Source organism: Capsicum annuum, unplaced genomic scaffold (genome assembly GCF_002878395.1).
Source record: "Capsicum annuum cultivar UCD-10X-F1 unplaced genomic scaffold, UCD10Xv1.1 ctg999, whole genome shotgun sequence".
NCBI classification, from domain to species: domain Eukaryota; kingdom Viridiplantae; phylum Streptophyta; class Magnoliopsida; order Solanales; family Solanaceae; genus Capsicum; species Capsicum annuum.
In genome coordinates this window covers 1,582,878-1,598,497 of record NW_025896087.1, presented here as the reverse complement: position 1 = coordinate 1,598,497, position 15,620 = coordinate 1,582,878, and the positions used below count along the sequence as shown (strand labels likewise).

Here is a 15,620-nt window from a genome sequence, read left to right as displayed (position 1 = left end):
CATCAAAATCATCCAACTTGTACGCTTTAGCCATGTCGAAAAATTCACCGGTCATTTTGTCCTTGCTCTTTCTATAATTCATGCAGGCATTGTTCCAAAGATGCCAAATACAAGCAAAATATGGTATACATGGATAGACCACACTAACCGCCTTGATTATGCTTTCATGTTTATCAAAAACAACACACATATTATCACGCTCACTGAAAGCACACTTAAATTGCTGGAAAAACTACGTCCAGGATGAATCATTCTCAGAATCTACAATCCCATACGCAAGCAGTAATATATGTCTTGATACATAATATCAAACAATTATTATGTCTAACTTATATAACAATTACCATCATTTGTAAGAAAAATATAAATCACTACGTGCAATATCTGCTCCATTAAGTGTGCTAGCTGAAACGAATGTTCCCTGATATGGTCCTCTCATGTGACTTCTGTCTACTACCACAACAAGCCTACAATACCCAAATCCCCTAATAAAAGGTTGTAGTATCCTTATATGTGAATTGGGATAAATAGAATTCAACATGTATACGTAGGTGGGCATTTTCTCATATCCGTCAGCCGATCGCCCTCTCAATATCTTTAAAACACGTTCTTTAGCACGCCACGCCTTCATGTAATCATGTCCAAACCAAGTTCCCCTTTTATATCTTCAATAATGTCGCTTGAGGTGACTATTCTTTTGTAGTTCACCAATTTTGGAGCTGTTATTCCAGCTACAAAGGCAACGGTTGCATGCTGCTGCTCAACCACTCTGTCCATTATTGAGCAGGTGCGTTCATCGTTGAAGGTACATACTATAAATGTATCAGTACCATGCTTACAGAATGCCTTGAATATCCAACTACATTCCGGCGATTTGCACAGCAAGACATAACTAAAATATACGTCAAAAAAATAAATTGCCAATATGAAGTTACGTTAATCTGTTTATATATGAATCACCATATAAGACTACTTCAATCAAAAAATGAGCCAACTAACCAATGAATAAACAGTCAACAAGAATCACAAATATGAACTTAATTTGTTATTCTTTTTTATTATATGAATCACAAGACATATGAATAACCTATTTTTTTCAATCTGTTTATATGAATCACCATTTATATGAATATCCAAGTGCATGAATAACCAGTTATATGAATCACCATTTATATGAATATGCACTTACAAGAATAATTAGTTATTTGTATCACTTATATGAATCACATGTTATTTGCATCACCAGTTACATAAATCATCATTTATATGAATCACTAATTACATGAATTATCAGTTACATTAATCACCAACATAAAAAAACAGTTATATGAATAACCTACTATATGAATCAACAATTAACTAATATACAAATGTATCACTACAGCTTCCAGATGTATCAAATTGCAAATTAAATCAAAAATTGTTATTGAAAAATTAAAACCAAACCTCTACTTGTCAGATCTCTCAGCTCTGAAATTGAACTTGTGCTTTATTGCATAGTTACGCATTACCAAGACAAGTTTAGCTTTGTTTTTGTACTTTTGGTTCACCTTTAAGACACTATTATAGCAATCACTTATCAGTTCTTCACCACCTACATTAATAACTGGCAGAGATCCAACAGTACCAATTGCAGCAACTGCAAGTTCAGACAGCTCAACAAAATCATAACACTCAATTGTCATATCATCCGCGTTAAATCATCATTGTCAATTACAATTTCACTCATTGTAATACATGGTGGATACTTTCCGAATACAGTTTTAGCTTTTAAAATCAGAATAAAAATTTTCACAGTCATATCATTATGAATCTCCAACGCTGATGAATTGCCTTGAACAACGTATTTGGCATGAATTCTTTTCAGAGATACGTCAATTTTCAATTGAATTAATATGGTGTTCATTAAATCACGGTATGATATTTTTTCATGAATTACAATACCATCGACCCGATAGTTATCGTACCTTGTTTTAGAAACCCATTCCCCAGAGTGACGCAACAACACAGTAACGAGTTCCATTGAAGAAATTCAGAAATTTAAGATGTAATTTCGATTTTTTTGTTCCAAGATTGAAAAACTTTGAGCTTCTAGTCTAGCTTGCTTCAATATTGAACTGTTGTAAAGTGGAATTGCGTTTTTAATAGTTTTGGCGAGATTTGCGTTGTTAAAATCAGAGAAAATCCGTTGCTTCCTTAAATAACTCCCTGATTTGTTTCATATGTATCCCTTTTAAATATGTATCACCACTTAACATATGTATCACCATTTCAAAATTCCAGGATAGGATGTAATTAGTAAAATAAACAGAATTTTATGTAATATTACTTAAAGTATCAGGGATTTATGTAAGTTACTCTTTTTTTAAACACTTGTTGGATCCTTTTTCTCATACACCTCCAATGTATATAGGCATAATATATAAACATGTTCTTTAACTAGACCTCAAATCACATCTATGAGCTCTATCTTGGGGTGTGCACAAGTAGACACTTAAACTTGTATAAAATTGATCAAGTAAACACAGATGTTCTATGTGACATAATACACTTAGGATGCCATGTAGGACAAGAATTGGCTAAGTAGGATGCCACATAGGACATTTGAGTTTACTTGTTCAACTTTATACAAATTTATGTACCTATTTGTTCACACCCAAAGTTGGAGGTCATAGTTGTGATCTGAGGTCAAGTTAAAGAGAATGTTTATGTATTATGCCTTTATATATTATGTATACTGATGTATACTGATGAATAACTCCTTGGGACTAGGCTCGTCTCGAGAAAATGGGCCTCCTTGGCCCATGTTGAGGAAGTTGGAAAGTAAGCGAGTCCAAGAGGACTCAAACCAAGGTTACATGCCAAAAAAATATATATAAGAAATAATATCTAGTCTAAAATAAGCGTTTGGCAAAAAGATAACATGAAGTGTAACCAAAAAAATGATTAAATAGGTAAGTAAAGGATGTATTCATGTTGAGTTATAAAAAGAAAATACGTGTGCAGTTGGAAGATCCAAATAACAGTGAAAAAGTCAAACATTAAATACTCCAAAAATCTCACATTTTAATTGATCAAATGTTGTATTTGTGAACATGAAGACACATTTCAGAGGGAAAAGAGAAAGAATCATGATTACTGACTATCATCAACACTCCTAGTCAACTTAAAACAAACACATGAAGACATGAAAATAAATAGGAACTCAAACCCCCACAAAGACGAGTGATTTGAATTAAATGAGATCAACAAGCAAACTTTTTATAACAAAACTAACCCATGACGAGGATTTGCAACTAATCTTATCTCACAATCAAAAGGAAGAGAAATTACGATCTTGCAATCCAGACAACTAATCTAAACTGAGAGACAATCTTTGAGAAACTTATATTATACCACGCATGAGATTGTTTTTTCAGGGTTTCAGAGAATCAAGAACAAGATTTTGTCCTTTCACTGGTTCGCAATACCCATCTATAGTATTTCATAGCTCTATAAAGTATTTCAAGAAAACTAAGAAAAGATATAGGGAAGAAACTTGACAGAATATGAAGAGAGAGAAAAATAAAGGCAGTCTAGAAACTAAATAAAGCAAAGAAAAAGGGAAAAGGCTATCTGAAAAAAATAAAGCAAATAGAAAAGGGACAAAGTAAACTGGAACCAAATAAAGCAAATAGAAAAGGGGAAAGCAAACCGAAAGCAAACAAAGCCTCAACCCTGAAGGTAAGCAAATAATTTAGGCTTGTCAAATAACCCAACATGCTCTCTAAAGCAAAGTTTCCAACTTGACTTACTTACTCACTTTTTAAATAAAAACTGAAGCTTGAAATAGAGTTGTCATGGACGGAACATGCTCATTTTTAATCTTTACATTCACCTGTCCTCAAGTCCATTTTAACACTGAGATGAAAAAAACAGCAAAGGGACTTGAGCATTGAAGTAACAGCTTTTCAGCAAAAACTGAAACCTTAAGTCATCCCTATCCTTTCCTTGACAAGTTCAAGAGAGCTTTTACATGTCAAGCAAATCATATAGGGATTTTTGGATTATTCCATTGTTCCCATTAACATTGAGAGTGAAGGGAACTTGTGAGTGGTCCTAAGACTCAAGGAAAGCAGAACAACAAGACAACTCTATGAAAAACTCAAATAAACATGGAATCTTGAATAAACCGGATATGCGAAAACTAGACTAGGATATATAATCCATTACTAGAAGAATAACAAAGAAGCAAAATCACTTGACCACAATAAATTCAAAACTAAAACAGTCATGAGAAATAAAACACACAACTTAATAGCATGATTCAAACTATCAAAGCTTTAAAAGTTAATATTAACAAAGAAAAATAGGGGTATTATCAACGCAACATCTTCATTTTTACTTAATGAGGCTTATACTATCAAAATAATAGGAAAGAAACATCAAAATCCTAGGTTCTACAGCATAAAACTACCATCTACAAGAAAATGTGGAATTCCAACATCACTAATACTATTAACACTACAAAAAGAGAGAGAACTAAAGAGTTACTACAATAATAACAAAACAAAAACAGAACTACAACAAGAGAAGAAAAGAAATGAGGGGTTACCTTTCTTAGAGAAGAAAACCAGGACTCTAAGTCGTCGTTAAAATCCTTTAACCACCGCCATAACACCACTTTTAATTGAAACTCTAGGCTCAAAGGAGTCTTATATGAATTCTGATAAAATGGTAAACTAGAGGAAAATCTTTAGCTCAAAATTCCCTTTTGCTCGATAATTCTGATCTTCAAGGCTTCTTGTTCAAAAGTTTTTCCAACCATCAAGACTTGGTTTTCACCAAAATAGAATAGGTATTTATAGAACAAGATTCATGGTTGAGTTTTGACTGCAGTCCATGTGGGAGAGGGGATTTTAAGGGGTATTTTGAGAATTTTAGATGAGGATAAGGATGAACTAAAAATTGTACCAATTTGGTAGAAAATAAAAAATTGAGTGGATAATAGTTTGGTGTTTTATCGAATCTTTTGGAGTACACCTTCTTATTCTACGCACGCCTCTCACGTATGGAGTTGGAGAGAGACGAGAGAACGAGGGTTGGCATTACTCTTGGTTTTAAGAAGGTTGTCATTTGGGGAGGACAAGATGGGCATTTTGGTTTTGCTATTGTCTTCTGGGGAAGCTGTTGTTTGTTGTCGTTGTTTGCTATGCTTTTGGGCTTATCGGAGATTAGGAATAAGTGTAAACAACATAAATCTCCTAATTAATAAAATTAATTACATAAATTTGTCTTATTTTCTCTTTTTCAAATTTTGGAAAGATACTTATATATTTGGCCAATTATTATATATAGGTCGAATGTATGATGAAATAATTAGTCCTAAATTTAAGATAATTAAAATCATTAATTATTTTACAGTTTCCTAAGTAACGACAATAATTAGCTAACATTAACTCGTTTATGGATAAAACTAGTAATTGATATTTGAATTTTAAAACTTTTCTTAAACGTCAATTTTTTTTTTTGTAATCTTGGATTCAAGATCTGGAAAGCAAAAAGCAACCAATTTCTTCTACATACGTTCTTCAATACTACTAAAATTAATATGAATATCCTCATATTGCTGCGACATTCTGGAAATTGGAAGTCAGAAATTAGTTAAGAGTCATACAAAAGTGACGCAATAATTATTTTGGAAAGTATTGTTTTCTTGAAATTGGTTTCTACGATCGCCATGAAATTGGGTATCGACGAAGTACGTAAAAAAATTGAAGTTAAATATGTGGTTGAAGGAAATTCTTCTCCAATTGTCATAAGAAACAATAATGGAGTGAGGGTTTAGTTGAGTTGAAGAAACAATTTTCTGGATTGATTAATTTTCCGCTTTGTATTTCAACTTTTGATAAATCTAATAGTGAAATAGAGTTTGATAAAGAAACAGGTATTGTATTGTGTATTGAGGATAGTGAATATGATTCGATTGCGTTAACGGTTGTTGAAATGGATAATCAGTATGCTTTATATGTTCCTGAAATTGAAGTGAAAAACTTTATTACTGATTGTAAGAACACCGAAATAATGGTGAATCTGGTTTACAAGTATAAGCAAACTCTTGTTTCAGTAATGGCAAGACATGCAATAGCTAATGGCTTCAATACCAAAGCGAAATGATCCGATAAAAAAAGGTATGATGTAAAAGTGTCAATTTCATTTGCTGAGCTTATAATGTATGGTAATTTGTTTTTTGAGGTTTTGAAGAAGTGTTTGTTCTTATGTTGGTTCGTTTGTTGCGGTAGCTCATAAATATACGAATGTATAATGTGTTATTATACATGCTTGCAAATGTATTATGAATCTGTTTTAGTCAATGCAATGTATGATAAAATGGTTTATAATATTCTGAAGTTGCTTGTGTTTTATAGTTGGATTTTATATTGAAATATGAATGTATAATATTTGATTATACATTTAGAGAAATGTATAATGTAGCTGGGGTAGTTCCAGGATTTGCATTTTTTTCTATCTATTTTTATTTGTAATATTATGTTTATTACATTGACTCAGTTTTTATGTATTGATGCAGCTATGTACTGATTTGTCATAACAAATATTGCAAGTGGTTCTTGAAGGCGTCTTGTATGAATGAATCGGAATTATTTGTGATAAAAATATTTGATTCAGAGCATACTTGTAGTCTTAGCGATAGAGTGTTGAATAATGTGGTTGCGACAAAAATTTTTATGAGTGAATTCACAGCTCCAAAATTAATCAATCATAAGAGAATACATACCCTCACAGACATTATTGAAGAAATGAAGGTTGTTTACAGAGTTGATATTAATTACATGAAAGCCTGGCACGCAAAAGAGAAGGCGATTGCGATGCTTAGAGGTGGACCAGTAGATGGATATAGAAAAATACCCCGTTATATCTATATGCTAAACTAAGTGTATCCGCAATCGCACATTTGGAAGCATAAGGCAGTAGATAACGAGTTTAAATACTTGTTTATTGTCTTGCATCCCATGATAAGGGGTTTTGAATTTTGTAGACCTGTTGTAGTTATTGACGGGGCTCATTTAAGCGGCCCATAAGAAGGAACCTTTCTATCTGCAAGCACAGTAGATGGTGCAGGTATTGTGCGTTCCAGTTTTATTATACAGTTTTATTGTTATGGTTTTTAATATGTATTATATGAACTTATACATTGATGCTTTATGTATGATAATTCATAGAGATGCTAAAATTAGCACCTTTATCATTGACATTTTTTTTCCATTATTTTCCTTGTTTCTTTTATATTTAGGTTGTATTCAGCCATTAGCTTATGGTGTTGTTGATTCGGAGAATGACAATGCGTGGACTTGATTTTTTCAATAGTTTAGAGAGGCATTTGATGAACGAGACAACATGTGTGTTGTATATAAAAGGTGTAAGCATTTTTTATCCTAATGTCCCTCATCTAGCATGTATTTGACATTTATGGGAAAACGTTTGCACCCATTTTAGAAAAAGCAAAGATAGACTTAGTGGCCTATACTATTCCATGGCTAAAGCTTATAGAAAAGAAGAATTTGATTATATTATGTCAAAGGTTGCTAAGGTTGATGAAAGAGTTAAGGAATATCTGGAGAATGTTGGGTATGAAAAATGGTCTCGATGTCACTCGCCTATAAATAGAGATAGAATGATGAACTCTAAATAGCCGAATGTATTAACAGTTGTTTGGTTGAGGCTAGAAAACTTCCTATTTTAGGTTTCCTTGAAAAAGTTAGAATTTTATTTACCGCTTGAAATTGTAAGAACAACAAAATTGCATCTTACACCAATACAACTCTTGGGAGAAGGTTTGAAGAAATACTGACTCTTAATGGGGTTAAAGATTTACGGATGACGGTATGTATTAGAATAATTATGTAACAGAAACTTTATTTTCCATTGATTATATTTTCTTATTTTATCATCTGTATTAAATATGCGTTTTCTAATAGGTTAAGCTAGCAGATAGTTATCTTTATTGTGTATATGATTCGGGATGGAGGTACATTATCGATATTAAGTGTGACACGTGCAACTGCGGTTGGTATCAAATTAATGAAATGTCATGTCCACACGAAATTGCCGTATTAAAAAGTAAAAATATAGATGTAAAGGATTATGGTCGTTATTGCTCTGAATTGTACAGGCCAAACACCATAGTCAAGACATATAAACTCCCGATAGTTCCAATGCCAGACAAGAAGAATTGGAATGTTCTAGGTTTTGTTGATGATGAAGAAATTTTGCCACCCAAATATAGAAAACCGTCTGGTAGGCCAAAAAAAAAGGAAGGCATTTGAAATCAAGTGAATCATTGTCTTCAAGTTCAAACCATTGCGGTAAATGCGGACAAGCCGGTCACAAATGGAGAACGTGCGATTTCTTCTCAAAGGACTCATGATGAAGATAATATGTTTTCTATATGCTGATGCTTTGAATGGTTTTATTTGTATAAATATTTTTATTAGTTTTTGTTGGAATGCTGGAACAACTAATATTAAGCTGTTTAATTGCTATTTGATTTTCACTTCTTTAATTAATGTTTTATACTATAAGAACAATTTGAAGCATTTTTCATATATCATATTTCGTAATCGTATAACTTGTAGTTATAACTGATGGGTATATTTAGTATGTAACCTGGGAACTATTATAGTAATCAATTTGTTGAAACATAAGTTGTAGCAAACTGTTATACATTAATAGTTAATGTGTAAGGAATGTATGATATAGCGTTATACCTTGTTTAAGTATATTATGTTAGACAGAAAAAAATGTCATTTAACTGACTTCTTTAAAAAAAAAACAGCACATGAATCATGTTTTATGTGTATGATTACACATGATACGTTTATGTAAAATATATGATGTTCATTTACGAATGTATAATATTAGATTATACATTTGTATCAATGTATGAAATAGTATCATACTTTATAAAATGTATTGTGTAAACTATTTTTGTAATTTTTTTCAAGAAAAATCATATGACAACATGTATTATGTTATATAATAAATATATTTAAATGTATTAGACATTATTTCAATGTATTTTTAACTTATAAGAAAATGTACATCACAGTAAAAATATAATGTGATCAAATACAATATCAGTTTAATTTTATATTTATTTCTACACGTTTAAAAAAATGAAAGGCAAACTCAATATCTACCAAGAATTAGTTGATAACATTGCAGTAGCGTGTTAGTAACTGCAAATCATTTTTTCAAAAATAAGAAGACATCCATAAAATGTGCATTAACACCAAGAAAGTAATTTTGGAATTGTTTAACATCAACCACAAAACTAAGAATTAGTTCTTTCAATGCTGACTATTATAAAACAATGCTACTCTAAAGTAAAAATTGCCCTTGCATTAATTTCTTCGAGAACACTATTCCTTGACCGAGGCGGATCACCATTATCACTCGTGTACCCTTCATTTGCTTTTTCCACTCCGTAATGCCACAACAATGAAGCATATCAGGTATGTTGAATTTTAGCATCAAACCCACATGAATGAACTTGCTTCCCTTCACTTAATATTTCTGCATAGGCACACACAAAGATGCCATGGTCCGTGATTTCAAAAAATAAAAAATGAAATAATAATTAGTAGATTACTTATAACATCGTTACACATGAAAATAAACTATAATTTACTTACAAACTGTTAGACGCTTGTTGTGGGATGTTTTGAATATAGTCAACATCAAATGAAATTTCATTGACAAGACCAGTTTGCTGAGCAAACTTCCCTTTGTACGCTTCAAATGTTGGCCAGTCAGTTCGCTCGGTCTTTTTATAAATGTCATTGTCTGGCAAGTAAGTAGGCAGCATCATTGCAAGCTTTTGTATTTCGATTGTTGGTTCCTTTTTTCTTTTACTTGACAATGAGTCATACACACTTATCACTCTTTTCTTTGAGACAATCACAACCAATACCCAGTGAAATTCTTTTCCATAGTTAATTGGAACATATACCTCATACACCATGTACCATGGTAACCCAACAGGAGTACAAAATCCATGAATTATATTTGCAATAGCATCTTCATTCTTAGCCACCACAATTAATTCTGCATAGTCTTGTTGCGTGGATAGCTCAACTGCCAGTTCCGCTGGATAATATCGCGTATGTTTCTTATCAACATATGTATTAAAGAAGCAGCTAGTCATTGTATATCTATAATTATCATCCAGCTAAAGCTTTGATTCTTTGTCAAGCGGTAGAAGATCACATCTAAATGCTACACGTGAAAATAGGGTAACAAAGTAAAAATCATTTAAAGAAATCAGTAGCTTTATTATTTGTTGTTTAAAGTTAGTAAAATGCAATGAAGCATGCAGGGCTGACACATACATGTATGATATATAGTTATACATCCTTAAATTTGATAGATTTTATATTTCAGGGATGGATGTAATAAAAATTTAACTAACCCATAATTAAAACATAGATGATATGGTGTTAATATGATGTTTCTAACAATAACTAGTGTTACATGTTATTATACATGACATGTTGATTAAAGTTGGATATCTAGTAATGGTAAATACAAAATTTATGATATCGTATTATACATTAGTTCACATGTATGATAAACATTTGATTATGTTAGGTCATGTTAGCACAATATGCTAAAATGTACAAAATATAATACAACATTGAACCTAGAATATTGCTATTTCAGATTACATTTCAAAATTAAACTTCAAAAAAATTTAAAGCATATTGTAAAAGTAACAGAAGCTGTAAGTTGTCAGATTTATGTTTAGGTGTTGTAGAAAATTAACTATCAGCAAAAGCACTTATGATATAGATCATATTTAGATTAAGTTACCTCATCATTCCAGCGTGTCTTGCGTTTGGTCATCAAGTAAAATCTATTCTTGGACTGTAGGTGTGCAACGACAAAGTTCAATTGTGGGTAACCTAATTTTGAAGCATTTATTCGATAGTGGTTGTCCGTTTCTTTCCTGGAAAATCATCATTGATTACACATCACAAATATTTATGATGAGATAGTATTGTTAAAAAAAAGAATACCAAATTTCTTACTTGGCAGAATGAGTTTTCAGTAATCCTACGACAATTCACTGGGAGTAATCGATCATCAATTCGTTTGGCAAATCTTGGTTAATGGTGTACCCATCAAAAGCATACTTTAGATTCTCCTCTTTATCAGAATCGCCCGCATCCTTAGAGCCAGAATCATACTTTATAATATATGGTGACCTAAAAACCCTGGACTTCTTTCTTTCCTTTTTGACAGGTGCTTTTGCTTTTGTTGCTTCAAGCTCCTAAACTTGAGCATCAAGGAAATCAAGTGGAATCTGACTGTCCGAAAGGTCCCATTGACTTTCGGTCATTTTATTTAAAGCACCAACATCTAATGACTTTGTAGTCGAAGGCGTTGAAAAAATAAATAAGATTGAATCTACAGTTACCTGAATTGAATTAGTTATTGTCCCACCAACTTCATCCTATATGAACATATAAGCATGTGTAATGTATAAATACAATATCTGAATGTATAAATATATTAATGCTTACTACATTTATGTCTAAAGTGAATGATACTTGTTATTACATATTACATTAAACGTAATTCCATACATATAATGTTATTCATCCATTTATACAGAATAATTAGTAATCTGGAACTATTATCTTTGCACTAAAAACACCAGTGCATAATCAACAATCTTTAGTACAATTGGTTAATGTCCTTTGACCAAAAAAGCATTTTGTAGTAGATAATACATACACAAATTACCATAATGAACTTGTTTAAATAATGAGTTATCAGGAAATCATGATCACCCAATGTGCATCAAGTGTAAAACTACTTGTTAAGAGAACTACTGCACAACAATGTTAGAAATCATGAAAGCATCAATATCCTAAAAATTTGATATGCACCAGAGAAACATTCAGTCCCATTATGTACCTTTACCAGGTCGAACATGTAGATAGATATATTTTGTAATAAAAAATTAATATTAGGGATCAAAAAATACCTGCACATCTTTCATATCAGTACATTCCTATTTTTTCAAATCCACTTCATAACCATCTTCTTTAGTGGTTATATTCACATCTTATATGAAATAACAATTATCGTGTGTGATCAGTTATTGCAAGTAAGAGAAAAAAGATGGAAATGAAGATTTATACCTGTGATAAAAAATTTCTATCTGTAATGGGTGCATATGCATGTATAAATCTATTGCTTACATATCATATGTTTGTACAAGGTAAAGCATTCTATGATCCTCACTTGAATAAACATAACATGTATGTATGTGTTAGGTGATTCACAAATGATGTTATATCAGTAATAACATAAATATGTATGATGATATTCATAAACTACATGCTTTATATCCAAGAAACTGTTTGTATGTTGAATGTATAACTCTTCTTTATACTTTCAATTGAATGTTTTATGAACATTTAACTGCCCAAGTATGAAGAAGTTAATAGGTTCTACATGTGTATAGAAGTATTTTGTAGTAGTTAAGTAATATTAGGGACAAAAATATACCGGAAAATCTTCTACATTCGGAATGTTCTGTTTTTCCAATTCATCATCTCTACCTTCTGCTTCATAGGCCATAATCTCATCCTATTAGTTATGCGATAATTATCATCATCTAATTTGCATGAAAATAAAAATTTGTAGTTATTAAGACAACTGTTTAACAATGTACAAAATATTGAAAGCGTCAAGATCCATACAACTTTATATTCAACCGATAACATTACGATCCCTTTTCAATCAAAAACAGGTGCTATATTTACTTAGACATCTATTATTGAAAAAAAATAATTTGATGTACAGAAAAATACCTTCAAAGCCTTCAAATTAGAATAGTCCTCATTTTCCAAATCATCCCCACGACCTGCCTCTTTATAGGCTGAATTCACATCCTAAATTAAATAACAATCAGCGTGTATGAATAGTTTTTCTTAAATGTGTTATAGGTGATTCAAGAATGATGTTATTTAAGTAATTGTAAATAACATACATATGTATGAAGATACTCATAAATAACATGTATTTTGTTGAAAGAAAAAATAATAGGATTAATGTATAATTGACCATTACACAGACAAAATAATGTTTGATCAAACTAAAACTACCCAAATTTAAATATTTTAACTGGTGCTACACGTGTATAAACATACTGTTTAGTACTTAAAAAATATTAGGGACAACAAAAATACCAGCAACTTTTACTCTTCAAGAATGTGTTGCTTATTAAATTCTTCATCACGAGACTCTTCTATATCATTGAGTGATCCCTTAGCATAATCTTCATGCTATATAAAAAAGAAACAACATTTGATTTTGATATGGTAGTTATGTAGAGTTATAGTAACATAAAAAAATAATTGACAAAAAAGTACCTGCATATCCTCCTTATATGGACTCTCATGTTTCTTGGATCCGTCTTCTTGACTTTGTTGTTGATCAACAATTTTCTCCTCCTATTAACACGAATAATCTGAAAGTATGAACATTTCATCAACGTTAGATAAAATTAAATAAAATTTAATTTTTATACCTGTGATTGCTTATTTTCTTCATTCTTCAATGCTTTGACAACCTCAGTAGGTATTTTTTATATTAGTGTAACCAGCTCAGCCATCTTTTCTGCAAACTTATAATATAAAGAAAAAAAATAGTAGAAACACATCATTCTTTTAAAAAAAAATCAATAAGAAAGTTAACTTACACATTTGTTGATGTAATTCTTTATTTCATCACCATCTAAACTTAATTTAGAAGTCCCTTCTGGCTGTGTGGAAGATGAAGGAACAGACTTGTGCTAGTGACACTCAGGAGACATACCAATTTCTCCATGTTGATGATGTTCAAATTCAGACACACCAATTTCTCCTTTGTCTGTTGCATCCTTTTGCGTTTCACTATACAAACCAGACATATGATGTACTAGATGATCACGTGTAGACGTATCATCATCCATCACCGCTAGACTATCTTACTGAAACATCACAGTTTTTCTTCTCTTCAAAGGTTGGTCAGGTGATTCAAGCAAAGCTAAACCAGCCTTTATGAGGATTTCCCACAGTGGTATAGTGCTGAAATCCCCAAATTCTTTAGCAATGGTACTGACACACTGTTAAAATTCATCTACTTTTCTTTTCAATGTTCCAGCAATGGATGTTGAAGCAGAAGTTATTGGATCAAATGTCTCAAAATCTTCAGAAAAGGACAAATCCAACCTACTAACTTCTTTGATTGTAGGTTGTATATTCTTGTACGAATGCTAGAAAGAATAATTTCAAAATGAAATATTTGTGCATAAATAAAACGACTTGAACAGACAAAATAAGTACAAAGTTAAACAATTACCTTACTGAACATGCCAGACATAAAAGATTCGTACTTAGGCCTTATACACTTCACAGACCAGTTTTATATTCTTGGGATTACGTTTCTCTGATGAACAACAGTTTTTTATTCTACCTCGGAGCAGCACTCAAACATCCAAACATTTAGAGCATACTGCATTTCACCCAATGAATATAACTGCTTTGCGATATTAAAATCCTGCTGCCAGGAACTCATTAACTTTTCAAATGTAACCTTCCCCCATGGAAAGTAAATGTACCGACCGTCCTCGACCATCTGAAAGTGAGATACACTGATTGCTGCTTCCTTATGCTGAGAAAATATAAATGTATGAACAAAGAACAAAATCTCCAGATTCAGAACATTTTCAGAGTTATCGAAGTTTCCCATCTTCACACATGTAATCAGTTTTGACCTAGTTATTGGTCCTTTATTGTCGGGAAAATACTTTGGTATCAAGGCTGATTTTGATAATGAAGTATACATATAATCATCAATATTACCGGTACATTTAAGATCGGTAATAATGGAAAATTCAAGCATTGTAAATTTGAGGATTTCCTCTTGTACCCTAACATGAAGCTCATCCTTATTATCCTGCTGAATTTCAAGCATGAGGAGATATTTTGAAATCTGTCCTATCCAGTTGCACTGTGGCAAATCTATAAATATCCCAAAAATGGTATTTTTAAATGTTCTAAAACATCCTCTTCAAAATGTTCCTTTATCTTTTCACCGAAAGCACAGTTACATAAGCTCCCTATATGCAATGGGTGTGGTAAGACTTTGTCAATTCAGTATTTCATGCCCTGAAAAAAAACATACCATAATTAGCTAATAGTTACACATTGTATGGGGGTTCTTTATACATTCAAAAACAAAATCAAACAAACATTAAACAACTGTTAGTCATGTATGAGGGTAACTTATACATTTACAAATAAACTGCATTAATGTATAATAAAATCAGATCAATATATTCACTAGAGTAACATATGTATGAGGTTAACTTATACATCTCAAAATTAATATAAGCTGTTAGACATTTATGAGGGTAACTTATTCATTTACAAATAAATTGCATTAGTGTATAATAAATCAAACCCTAACCACGCTAGAGTTACACACCTATAAGGGTAACTTATACATCTAAAAATTCATATTAGACTCTAAATAAAACTACATGTAAACATGTATGGGGGTAACTT

The 15,620-nt window shown here is 31.6% G+C and overlaps 1 long non-coding RNA gene across 1 annotated transcript; it reads right to left on the bottom strand.

Moving 5' to 3' along the window:
* Positions 1–251: 251 nt before the first annotated feature.
* On the bottom strand, positions 252–5,192 carry LOC124895850. Its single transcript, XR_007051908.1, has 2 exons — positions 4,595–5,192; positions 252–1,639 (listed from the first exon to the last, which is right to left on the bottom strand). It is a non-coding gene; the product is annotated as an uncharacterized LOC124895850 (long non-coding RNA).
* Between the last annotated feature and the right edge of the window lie 10,428 nt (positions 5,193–15,620).